This window comes from Coenobita brevimanus, chromosome 97 (genome assembly GCF_032717465.1).
Source record: "Coenobita brevimanus isolate Jiangsu-jjx chromosome 97, ASM3271746v2, whole genome shotgun sequence".
Classification (NCBI taxonomy): domain Eukaryota; kingdom Metazoa; phylum Arthropoda; class Malacostraca; order Decapoda; family Coenobitidae; genus Coenobita; species Coenobita brevimanus.
In genome coordinates this window covers 27,717,287-27,730,140 of record NC_137050.1, presented here as the reverse complement: position 1 = coordinate 27,730,140, position 12,854 = coordinate 27,717,287, and the positions used below count along the sequence as shown (strand labels likewise).

Genomic DNA, 12,854 nt, shown 5'->3' with positions numbered 1-12,854 from the left:
CCTCTTCCAGTGAGCATACAATTAAGCTGTGAATTTTATCATCAGTTGTTCTCTGCATTCCTTCAGTACCCAATTAGAAATTCCATCAGGTCCTGGGGCTTTCCTTACATCTTGAGTTTCCAGTAATTTATACACTTCCTGCACCTCCACTTTTATATCTTTCATCACCGGAACATTTCTAATCACTCCTCCCCTTCCACAAGCTCCTTTTCTTTAGTGAAAACTTGACTGGAAACGTTTGTTCATTATTTCTGCTTGCATTGCCGCATCATTAAAGACCTCTCCATCTACTTTCAGCTTGGTGATTCCTTCCTTTTGTTTCAGTTTGCCATTAACAAATCTATAAAACAGTTTGGGTTCATCCTTGCATTTGTCAATTATACCTTTTTCAAAATTCCTTTCTTCTTCCCTACGTATTCTTGTGTATTCGTTTCTTGTTCTTTTATATTCTTCCTTTGTTCTGTCGTTACCTCTCTTTCTCCAATTGTTCCACGCCTTATCTCTCTCTTTTTTGGCTATCATACACCTTCTATTAAACCACTCCTTTTTTCCTGTTTTCTTTCCCTCTTACTCTTGGTACAAATTTTTCCACTCCCAAATTATAGAGGTCTAGAAAAAGATATCCACTTCCTCTGTATCTCTCTTGTTTCTCTGAATTTTCTCCAATCCGCATTTTCAAAAAAGTTTCTCAATCCTGTAAAATTTGCTTTGCCAAAGTTGTATCTTCCCTGTCTATGAAGCTCGTCTCTTGGCTCGACGTTTCTTATTAACATCTGGAACTCAATGACCACGTGATCACTTTTTCCCAAAGGACAGAGATATTCCAATGATTCTATTACATCAGGTTCTTTGGTGAACAGTAAATCTAACCTTGCTGGTGTGTCCTCACCTCGAAGCCGTGTCTCTTCTTTGACCCACTGCGTCATCACATTATTCATTATTATATTTAATAACATAGTACCCCACCGAATCCTCACCGCCTCCAGTACCATTCCTCCCAGTTCACCTCTTTACAATTAAAGTCACCCACCAAAATTATATTATTGCTTTTCTCAATTATTTTTTGCAAGTAGCTAGCCATATCTGACAACATCTCATGGTATTCGTCATCCTTCCATGCTCTCGTCTTTGGGAAACATACACTACCGCCATATCTCTCTTAACATTCTCTCCAGTTTCTAATTTCATATATATCACTTCAGCCCTGCCTTCTCCCATTTCCACAGTATCTACATTTATGTTGTTCTTCATTGCTATCATCACTCCTCCTCCCTTTTTTTTTTTTCTGTCTTTTCTCCACAGTTTGTATTTACCATCTCCCAAATGAACATCAATATCTTCTCTTAATTTGGTCTCTACAAAGCATATGACATCAGGTTCATGTTCTCTCAAGAAATCATTAATTTCATTCCTTGTCGATATGAAACCATCAACATTAGTATATATCACCTTCAAATTATTTTTGACATTATTAATACCCTCTTCTCTCCTACTCTCTGTCCATTTTACTTCCTCAACTTCTGATCTTTCACAACCATCCCCCCTAATTTGCTTCACTTCTATTTCCTTAAATACCATTTCCTTACTTTCATATCCACTACTCTCCAAAAAAAAAGTATTACGTTCTTCCTCTGTCCTCTTATCATTTTTTTCCTTTACTTCTTCCTTTAATGATTTTAAAGCTTCTCTTTCTTCTTCATTCAGATCTTTTCTTATTATAATATTTTCCATCCCTGCCTCTTTGCTTAATTTCCAGGTCACTTTAAGTATCTCATTTATTACACTTTCTGATGTAAACTTGACTCTCATTGGTCATGTTTCCCCTTTCTTATAAGGCCTATCCTCCTTACTTCCTCAATTTCTTTTACCCACTTGTTTCCTTCGGGGTCAATCTTGCCTAATATTCCTCTCACCATGTTCGTGTCTCTCTCGAGTCTTGCGAACCTAACCTTTCTTCCTCTTCCCTGTTTCCAAATACTACCACACATCTGTTCCTTTCTACAGTTTCTCTCACTATTTTCTCTTTTTTCTTCAGTATTTTCACTACATTTTCTTCCATTTCTTTCTTGTTCATTTCCCTTTCTTCCTGGATGATCTCTCTTAAGCTGACCACTTCTTTCTGTTCTTCCTCTACGTGTGCCCACTTTGCCTTGTGTTCTTCTAGTACATTACTCACCTTCTCCGTTTTATTGGTACTCTCTTCAAGTTTCCTCCTCAGTTCAACATTTTCCCGCTTCAAATTCTTTATCTCTTCATTGGCTGTTTCGTTGGACTGGATTAGACTCTGTATGGTGGTTTCCGTATTTCCTGACACATCCTTTATCACTAGATTCTCTACTTTTTTTTCGAGTTCACTAATCCTCATAATTAATGTTTTCACTAAGTCCATGACATTAGTATTAGCATCAAATCCTTGAAATTCCATTCCCTCATTGTTTACATTTTCGGCCATCTTTAACGTACCGATCAAGTACCTAAACAGCTGTTACCAATAAGCCACAAACATTCATGTATACTATTGCCAACAAATCTTTACATTTTTGGTAGTCTACCAACTTTCATTATTTTAAATTTAAAGAAAGACCCTAGGAGACAGGACAGACAAAATTCCTGAAACTACTCAAGGTCAGGAGCGATGCCTGGGACGTCCTCTCTCTCCGGCTGTTCGTGTGTGTGTGTGTGTGTAAAGTGTGTGTGGGGGGGGGGCAGTTCCATCATAGCAAGGAAGGATGGGGTCAAGTGAAGACATTGACAAGGAGGTGAGGTGATAATTGCAGCTCAGGGAAGGGTAGAGGATAAGTGAAGGAGTGGAGACAATAATGGGCTTTAATCTGTGTGTGTGTGTGTGTGTGTGTGTGTGTGTGTGTGTGTGTGTGTGTGTGTGTGTGTGTGTGTGTGTGTTCTTACCTAATTGTATCTTGACAGGAATGAGTCAAGCTCCTACTGTCCCCTGTCTTAAACCATATTTATCATATATATCCTTAAATATATGAATTGTTTTGGCACACACTATTTCATTTGGTAGTGCATTCCATTGATCATTTGCTCTATTTGGGAAACTAAATTTCCTTATGTCTTTATTGCCTCTCTTTTTATGCAGTTTTTTGCAGTGTCCTCTTGCTGATGCATCCCCATAGGTTATGTGATCATTTATGTCTATTTTCTCCTTCCCTGATATGCATTTATATAGCATAATCATGTCTCCTGTTTTCCTTCTCTCCTGTAGAATAGGCAGATTCAGGTTTTCTAGCCTTTCTTCATAGCTTAGATCTCATAAGATTGGTACCCATCTTGTAGCGGCCCTTTGAACTTTTTCAATCTTATCTATTTGTTTGTTGGGATGAGGACTCCAGACTACTGATGCATACTCCAGGGCTGGTCTGATGAATAATGTTATTATCTTTCTTAGCATGTCTTCATTTATGTATGTGAATGCTATTCTCATATTTGCAAGCAGTGTATACATGTTCTGTACCTTCTCACTGATTTGGTCAGCCTGAGATAGTCTGTTATTAATAATCACACCTAGGTCCTCCTCTCTTTCTGATGTTTGTAGAGTTTTATTTCCTAACTTATAATCCCAGTCAGGTCTTTTTTCCATTATTACCAAGCTTGATTACATGACACTTGTCCATATTGAATTCCATTTGCCATTTATTGCTCCATTCATGAAGTTTATGTAATTCTTGTTGTAGCTCTTTACCAGAGTCTGTATTAGTAATTGTCCTTTGTATTTTTGCATCATCAGCAAACATATTTAGATAGCTTTCATATCCAATGTTGCTATCTATATCATTTATATACACTAAAAACATGATTGGTGCCAGCACTGAGCCCTGTGGAACTCCGTTAGTCACTTCCCTTCATGATGAGTAATTTCCCCTTAGTACTGTTCTCATTTCTCCTTTTTTTTTAAAGAAAATCTTGCATCCAGCAATACAGTTTGCCTCGGATTCCTACTTGATGGTACAGTTTCCATAAAAGTCTTTGGTGCGGTACTGTCAAATGCTTTCTTGAAATCTAAATGGATACTGTCCACCCAGCCTTTTCTTTTCTGTAATGTTTCTGTTACTCTATCATAGTAGCTCAACAGGTTAATAACACAAGATTTTCCTTTTCTGAAACCAAACTCCCTTTCTGTTATTGTGTTCTAGATGATTCACCCAAACTTTTCTTATCAGCTTTTCTAATATCTTGCTTACAACACAGGTTAGTGATACTGGCCGGTAGTTGCGTGGATTTTGTCTGTTCTCTTTCTTGAATAGGGAATCAATGATTACTTTCTTCCAAATATCAGGTAGTTTGTCAAGGATTTCTTGAAAATTAAAGATAATGGTTTACTTAACTCTTTTGCACATACAGGTAGCACTCAACATGACATTTCATCAGGACCATTTGCTTTTCCTTTGTCTAATTTACTTAACTCCTCCTGTATTTCTTTTTCTGATATTTGTATATCTGGTAGTATGTGTGGGCATGCATGTTCCACATCATCCCTCTCAAAATATTTTTCTTCTGTAAAAACTGATTGGAAATTCTTATTTAGTGCTTCACAAATATCCTTCTCTTGTGTATAGGTGATCCCCTCATCCGTAATGGATTGTATTTTATCTTTTACTTTGGTTTTGCTTCTGATGTAGCTGTAAAATAGCTTTGGCTGATCACTACTTTTCTTTATGATATCCTCCTCAAACTGTTTTTGGGCTTCCCTCCTTATTCTTGTATAATTGTTTCTTGCCTGTTTATAGTTGTTATATGCCCTTTCACTATTGTGTCTTCTGTATCTATTCCACAATAAATCCTTTTTTCTTTTGATTTTTTACATTCTGTTATTAAACCATTTCTTTATTTTCTTTTCTGCATCTTTGTGCTGTGAGATGGGATGTACTTCTGGACTCCTATTTCATAAAGTTCACATAATTATTTATACATAGCATTTAAATCTTGTCCTCTAAGCTTCTTTTCCTAATCAGCTTCTTTTCCCAATAGATTTGTTGATGTCTGCTGAATCTCTGACCAATTTAGGATTATTTTTTATTTATATCCAAAGAATAATCCAAAATAATCCTAAATTGGTCAGAGATTCAGCAGATATCAACAAATCTATAGTAATCACTGGTATAGAAGAGGAAGAAATAAAAACAAGATCTCGAGAGACAAAAAGGAGATGGCAAATGTAATGAGCATATTGAAGGAAGTATCAGAGGAAATCTGTAATAATGACATAGAGGAACACAAAGGGTTAGGGAAATATGAGAGAAATAAGTCAAGGCCTCTAAAGGCAACCTTCCAGAGTGTAAACACTGTGGAGGAGATACTAAAAAATGCAGAGAAACTCATGGAAAAAGAGGAATTCAAAAATATATGGATAAAAAGATGCCTAACTCAAGAGGAACTGGAATTACTAAAAGGGAAGAGGGAGGAAGCAAAAACAAAGAACGAGGGAAGAACAGAGGAGGAGGAGAAGAATACATTTTTTTACAAAGTAATCGGATTGCAGGTTCGAAAGTGGTACATAAACAGAAAGGAATAAAAAGGTGAAAGGTAGCAGAACCAAGTCATGACAAGTATGTAAATAAGATGATTAAGTTGATGTACTCAAATGTAGATGGAATGGTATATAAATTATTAGAGGTGAATGATTATATCAAAGAAAATGAACCATATATTATATGCCTAACTGAAACGGAGGCTGAGCGGTTAGTATCGTTGACAACGAAGCCCGTTCACGTCAAGGTTCGAATCCTGGTGCGGGTAGCTTCCGTCACTCGATTCAGGTGTCCGTCCACCCTTTGTGGATTTGTAAGTAAAATGACTCACCTCGGGTAACACATCGAGGAGATAAGTGGCAACCTGGTTGATGCAGTGGCCTTGTAACGTTGGCTATTGGGTGAATAACCCGCCACAGGCTCAATGGCCTATGTTACGGAGATGAGCAACGTGGCTAATCACCCCACGGTCTTCCCCACTTTTGTGGTAGGTGGTGGCGACCATTATCCACTCACTTGATGTAGTGCTGCCTACTTCTTCCTTAGCCTTTATCATTCTTTTTCTGTGCCTGCCCTCCTCTCTTCCTATTTCTCCCATCTTTCCTGTCACTTCTTATTGCTCTTCTTTCCTTTACAGGTGGCTTTACATTGAGTGACAAGCCAAATGGTTTCCTGTAAGCCAAGAAATCATTTACAACGCTGGGTGGTAACCATATAACCAACCCATACGTGCTCCCTACGTGTCAACAAGTGGGTTGGTGGAGGGTTAGTGCCCCTCCCCGTAAAACAACTAACTCATAGTCAAATGGCCACCCCTTGCGGGATTGTGGCGTTTGGCGGTAGTAGATAGATAGAAACAAAATTAACACCAAGGATATCAAATGACATCCCAAACTTAAAGGAATGCAATGTATGGAGAAGAGATAGGAACTTAAAAACAGGAGGAGGGATTATAATATTAACAAAGAAAAATCTAAAAACCAAAGAAATAGAACTAGATGCACCATAGCAAGTAGAAATGATTGCAGTAGAGATCAATACATCTGAAGGGAAAATAATTGTAGCAAATTTATACATGCCACCAAGGTTAAACACATGGGAAAGAGGCAAATATGAGGATCTCTGGGAATGCTTGTCGGCGAAGAAGTGACAGTGCGGCCTTATTCTTTACCAACATCCATGGCCTTACCACAAATTTAAACTCAGTTCATTTTTTCCTTCAGTCCATATCCCCTTTGGCCCTTTTCCTCACAGAACCACAAATCTCACCCTCTACCGATATATCTCCATTTTGTTTTCCCGGTTACCATCTCCTTACAAACTTCCGTTATAAGGGCGGCACCTGTTGTTATATCAAATCCCAATATGCAGTTGACACTATTTTAAACTTCACTTCATCCAGTTTTGATTACTCATTATATATATTAAATTATCAAAACATTACCAAATATATTTGTGTAGTTTATCGTTCCCCCAATGCTTCTTCGGAACCCAGTGTATTTGATTCCATATCCACCCAGTTGAGTAACCTTGACCTTGCCCTTGGCACCAAAATTACCATTTTGGGTGATTTTAACATACACAATGTTGAATGGTTATTGCATTCTGCCCGGACTGACGACGCTGGTCTAGGGTGCGAGCTGTTTGCGGAATCATTTAATCTCACCCAGTTGGTAAAGCAACCAACCAGAATACCTGATAATCCTGACCATAATGCCCATCTCTTGGATTTATTCTTGACAAATAATCCAGATCAATACAGGATAGAGGTAGTCACCACTTGGATCCTCTGACCACAATCTCATCAAAGCCTCATTAGTTGACCCTCCCACACCTCCCCGTTCTGAACCTGTCAGGGTGACCCGATGGCACTTTGATAGGGCAGACTGGGATGGATTTAGAAATTATCTTGCTGATGTTCCATGGCAGTCTTTCTTCTCTAGTGATCCCAATTCTACCCAGTCCCACATTTGCGACTTAATACTAGCTGGTATGGATTTATTCATACCAAGTCAACAGTTCACTAAAAGATTGAACTCTCCAAAATGTTTTGATGGCAACTGTGCCAGAGCAACAGCCCAATAGTCATTAGCATATAACTCTTACTTAAAATCAAAAACATCTGAATCACTCTCCCAATTTAACATTGCTAGAAATCATGCAAAAGCTGTATTAAATCTATCCAAATCAAACTTTCTTCAAAAGCAAGCATCAAAACTACTTAACAGCTCTAATGATAATAGAATATTCTGGTCAACTCTTAATTCTTTCAATAATAACTTTAACAAGTCATCTTCCATTCCCCCACTAAAATCTTCAGATGGCGACATTACAAAGGACCCACGTGGGAAAGCAGATATCTTTGCCAGTACCTTTGCCAGAAACTCTACCATAGACGATACCAGCCAGAATGTCCCAGTACTGGAACTTGACTCTCCCGAAATTGCCCCACTTAAAATACAGACAAGATACGCAGAATCCTTCCTAGACGATTTACCTACCAACAAAGCTCCAGGCCCAGCTGGAATTCTGCCAATTGTTTTGAAAAAGAGTTCCCCTGAACTTGCCTCTGTCCTAGCTAAATTATTCAGACTATGCATACCTACTTCTTTATTCCAAAATTCATGGAAAGAAGCCAATATCCACCCAGTTCCGAAGAAAGGAAGTTCGTCTGACCCCTCCAATTACAGACCAGTAGCTGTCACATCTTCTCTTGGTAAGGTATTTGAAACTTTAATTAATAAGCACATTGTTAAACATCTTGAATCCAACAACTTAATTAGTGATAGACAATATGGTTTTCGCCACGAAAGATCCACCATTGATATACTCAATCTCTTAACTCATACTATCCACCAATCAATTGATCTTTTTGGAGAAACTCATGCAGTAGCTCTTGATATTTCTAAAGTTTTCGACAGAGTATGACACCGTTCCTTGCTGTCCAAACTCCCTTGCTATGGACTAATGTCTTTTGTTCCTTTGATTTCTTCATATCTTAGTGACAGGAAAATAAGAGTAAAAGTAGATGATGTATATTCCAATTTCCACTCAGTTAACGCCGGTGTGCCGCAGGGATCAGTTCTGCCGCCAACCCTATTTCTGGTTCATATTAATGATCTCTTATCTGTCACCCACAATCCCATTCACTCATATGCAGATGACCCAACACTACATAGTTCATTCACGCTCAGACATCCATTTACAAAGTCTCATATCTCTACCTCTCAACTCAGTACAGCCATCTCCATAAATCAAGATCTATCTACAATCAGTGAAAGGGGACAAAACAACCTTGTCTCTTTTAATGCTAGTAAAACTAAATATGTACAGTTTACTAATAGACAGATATTGCTAGATTCGTACATTATCTTCAGTGCTACTAATATTCCAATCTCCAAAAGTTTTGAAATTCTTGGCGTCTCACTTAACAGTGCCCTCAGCTGGACCTCTCATGTCAGATCACTTGCTAAAACCGCCTCAAAGAAACTTGGATTATTGTACAGAGTCCATAACTTCTTCGCCGATGAGCAGTTAGCTATAATTTATAAGTCATGTGTGCTCTTAGCTTGAATATTGCTCACCCTTGTGGAATGGTTGTGGAGAGGTTGCATGAAGACAACAAGACAAAATTCAGAATAAAGCTGTTAGAATCATTAACAACCCTGCCATTACGTATGAACTACCTCCCCTGCAAGTAAGAAGGAATGTTGCCTCCCTTGCATTATTTTACAGATTTTTTTTGGCAAATGCTCAGACGAAGTTGCGTCCATGGTGCTACCTCTCCATGCCTTCCCTCGTGCTACACGGGCATCTGATAGTGCTCATGACTGGAATGTCACTCAGCCATATTGCAGAACTTCTGCCTATCAGAATTCTTTCATTCCCCGAACTGCATCTCTCTGGAACTCGCTTCCCCAGAGTTGTTTTCCTCCAAATTTCAACCCACAACTGTTCAAGTCTAACTGTTACAGATATTTTATGAACAGAGGACACCAGTAATCTGGTGTATGGATTATTTTTTTTTTTACTCATTTGTTTTTCCTTCCTCCGTTCTGTTATAAGAAAAAAAAAAAAAATCAGAGGTTAAGAGCATTACTACATAGAATGGAAGAAAAATTGGAAAGAATTATACTAACTGGAGATTTTAATACAAATATAAAATGGAATACTCTAGATATAATAAGCCAAGAAAGCTGCTGGGACCAAAAGCTCCTGGATCTCGTGCAGGAGTTTTTCATAACGCAACATATAAGGTAAAGCACCAGAAAAAGAGGACTCTATGTACCCTCATTGCTAGATCTTATATTTACTAGGCAAGAAAACAATACTGACAACTTCAATGTATCACCCTCCATTTGGCAGAAGCGTCCATGCATGCAGTACTAAATTGCAACTTCAGGATTGCATATGAAGTTAACAGCAATGAAAGTTACAAAAAGAGCCTAAATTATAAAAAGGGAAACTACCCTGACCTAATGAAGTACTTCTTAGAAACTGATTGGGAAAAGAAGCTGAAGGGACAAGATTTAAATGCTATATATAAAAAATTATGTGAACTTTATGAAATAGGAGTCCAGAAGTACATCCCACAGCACAAAAAAGCAGAAAAGAAAATAAATCTATCTATCTATCTATAGCCCGACGCCCTAATCCCGCAAAGGGTGGCCGCAGACAAAACGCCTCCAAGTCACTCTGTCACCCACCATTTGACTCCCCTCCCCCCAACTCACCCCCCCCTCCCTCACATACCTCTCAACTCCATCCCTCCACCTCATCCTCGGTCTACCCCTCCCTCTCCCTCCCTCCACCTCACCTACATACACCCTCTTAGTCAGTCTTTCATTCTCCATCCTCTCCACATGTCCAAACCACCTCAGTGTATTTCTCCTAATCTTTTCAACCACATCCACATCTACCCCACAACGTTCCTTCACTTCTTCATTCAACCTGTCCCTCCATGTCACTCCACATGCTCCTCTCAAGTAACTCATTTCCACTGCTCTCACTCTTGACTTGTTCCCCTCTTGCAAGGTCCACGCCTCGCTTCCATACGTCAGGGTAGGGATCACAATACCATCATGCAGTGACTTCTTAACTTCCATACTCACCTCCCTATTTCTCATCACTGCTTTCAGTGTGCCAACAGCCTTCCTTCCCTGCTGTACCCTTTCACGTACTTCATCCCCCAAAGTTCCATCCTTACTCATCACACTACCCAAGTACTTGAATGCACTCACATTCTCCATATCCTCACCATCCAACCTCACTGCACACTCTGTGACTTCATTCCTCTCAAACACCTTAAATTTACTTTTTTTTTAATTAACTTTAAGCTTCATCCTCATAAACACTGTCCCTAATTCTTTAACCAAACCTTGCAACTAACATTCATCTTCACTCAACAATACTGTATCATCAGCAAACAGCAACACCCGGAAGCTTCCAAATCTCACCCTCATTCATTAGGGCCACCCCCACATCCACTGCCCTACCTTGTACCTCCTTTACGACCCCATCCATATATATATTAAACAGCCATGGAGACATTACACACCCCTGTTTCAGTCCCACATTGAGATCAAAGAACTCACTCAGCTCACCATCCACTCGCACCGTAGCCCTAGCTCCCTCGTACATACTCTTCACAGCACTCAACAATTTCCCCTCCACTCCATATATTCTTAATACCTTCCACATACCTTTCCTATCTATTCTGTCATAAGCTTTCTCCAAGTCCATGAAGGCAGCGTACACTTTCCTTCCCTTCTCTAGATACTTTTCCACTAAACATCTTAGAACAAATATCTGATCTACACACCCTTTTTCCCTTCCTAAATCCCCCTTGTTCTTCTCCAACTAGCTCCTCTGTCATATGCCTAACCCTATCAATGAGTATTCTACCATATATTTTACCAGTCACACTAAGAAGGCAAATACCTCTATGGTTACCACATACTTCTCTCTCCCCTTTTCCTTTGTACAGAGGAACAATTATACCTGATTTCCAGTCCTCTGGAACCCTTCCCTCTTCCCAAGCCAATCTACACAACTTCCATATCCACTCCACAACAATCTCACCCCCATACCTAAGCATTTCACCACACACTCCATCAATTCCTGGGGCCTTTCCCAGCTTAATCTTCTTCATCACTTCCACTACTTCTGACCTACTGATCTCTTCCTCCCTCCTCTCATCTCTTCTTCTCCCAGCCATTCCCCAACCACTTATACTCACACTGCTCTCACTCTCTACATTCAACAAATCCTCAAAGTGCTCCTTCCATCTCCTCAATTTCTCTCTCTTCTCCATCAACAATCTATTATTCCTATCTTTCACTCCCCTACTATTTCCCCTTTCACACTGCCTTACTTTCTTTACCTCCTTCCAAAACAATTTCTTACTCTCCCTCCATTTCACACTCAGATTCCTCCCAAACTCTTCATCCACTTTCTTCTTACTCTCCTTTACCAGTCTCTTAACCTCCCTTCTCCTGCTCACATATACCTCTCTCTGCTCTCTCTCATCTTCTCCCCTACCTCTACTCGCCAACCATTCACCATATGCCTTCTTCTTTTGTTCCACAGCTCGTTTCACCTCATCATTCCACCATGCTGTTCCTTGCACACCCTTGCATCTCCTCCTCACTCCACAAACCGCCTCACACGCTGCGCTTATCTCTTCCGTGAATATCTTACATACGTCTTCCACCCCTTCCATCTGCTCTAGCTCATACCTTCCCAGTCTTTCTTCCACTATGCTCTTATACTCTGTCCTCTTCTCACTATCTTGCAATTTCTCCACTCTTCTCACAGGAGCTGCTTCCTCCTGTCTTCGCCTTCGCCTCCTCAACCACTTTCTTTGCAGCTCTACCTTGGCCATCACTAAGTGATGGTCCGAGACTCCATTCCCCCACCCTCTCCACACCCTTGCATCCAACACTTGTCTTTTCATTCGCTCATCCACACACACGTAGTCTATCATTGCCTTTCGTTCAACAAGTTCACCATCCATCCTCCTCATTACTCTCCATGTATACCGGTGGATCATCTTATGACGAAAGTAGGTGTTGGCTATTGCCAACCCCTTACCAGCACAGATGTCCACCAAAGCACTACCATTCCCATCTACTTCCGCTGGCACACCCCACTGACCAACCACTCCATCCACTCGTACATTCCCGACTTTGCCATTCATGTCTCCAATCAACAGCACTCTCTCGCTCCTCTCAAACTTGTCCATACATGCTTCTACTCTCGCCCAAAACTCATCTTTCACTCTTGCCACTTGATCCTCTGTTGGAGCATACACACATACAATCGCCCATGCTTGTATACCTACTTTCATCCTCACCCATACAATCC

General features: G+C 39.9%; 1 protein-coding gene across 1 annotated transcript in view; it reads left to right on the top strand.

Annotated features, from left to right (window-relative positions):
• Positions 1–12,854, top strand: part of Ack-like (activated Cdc42 kinase-like) — a 441,226-nt gene that overhangs the window by 226,864 nt on the left and 201,508 nt on the right. The gene's annotated exons all lie outside the window — the stretch shown is intronic.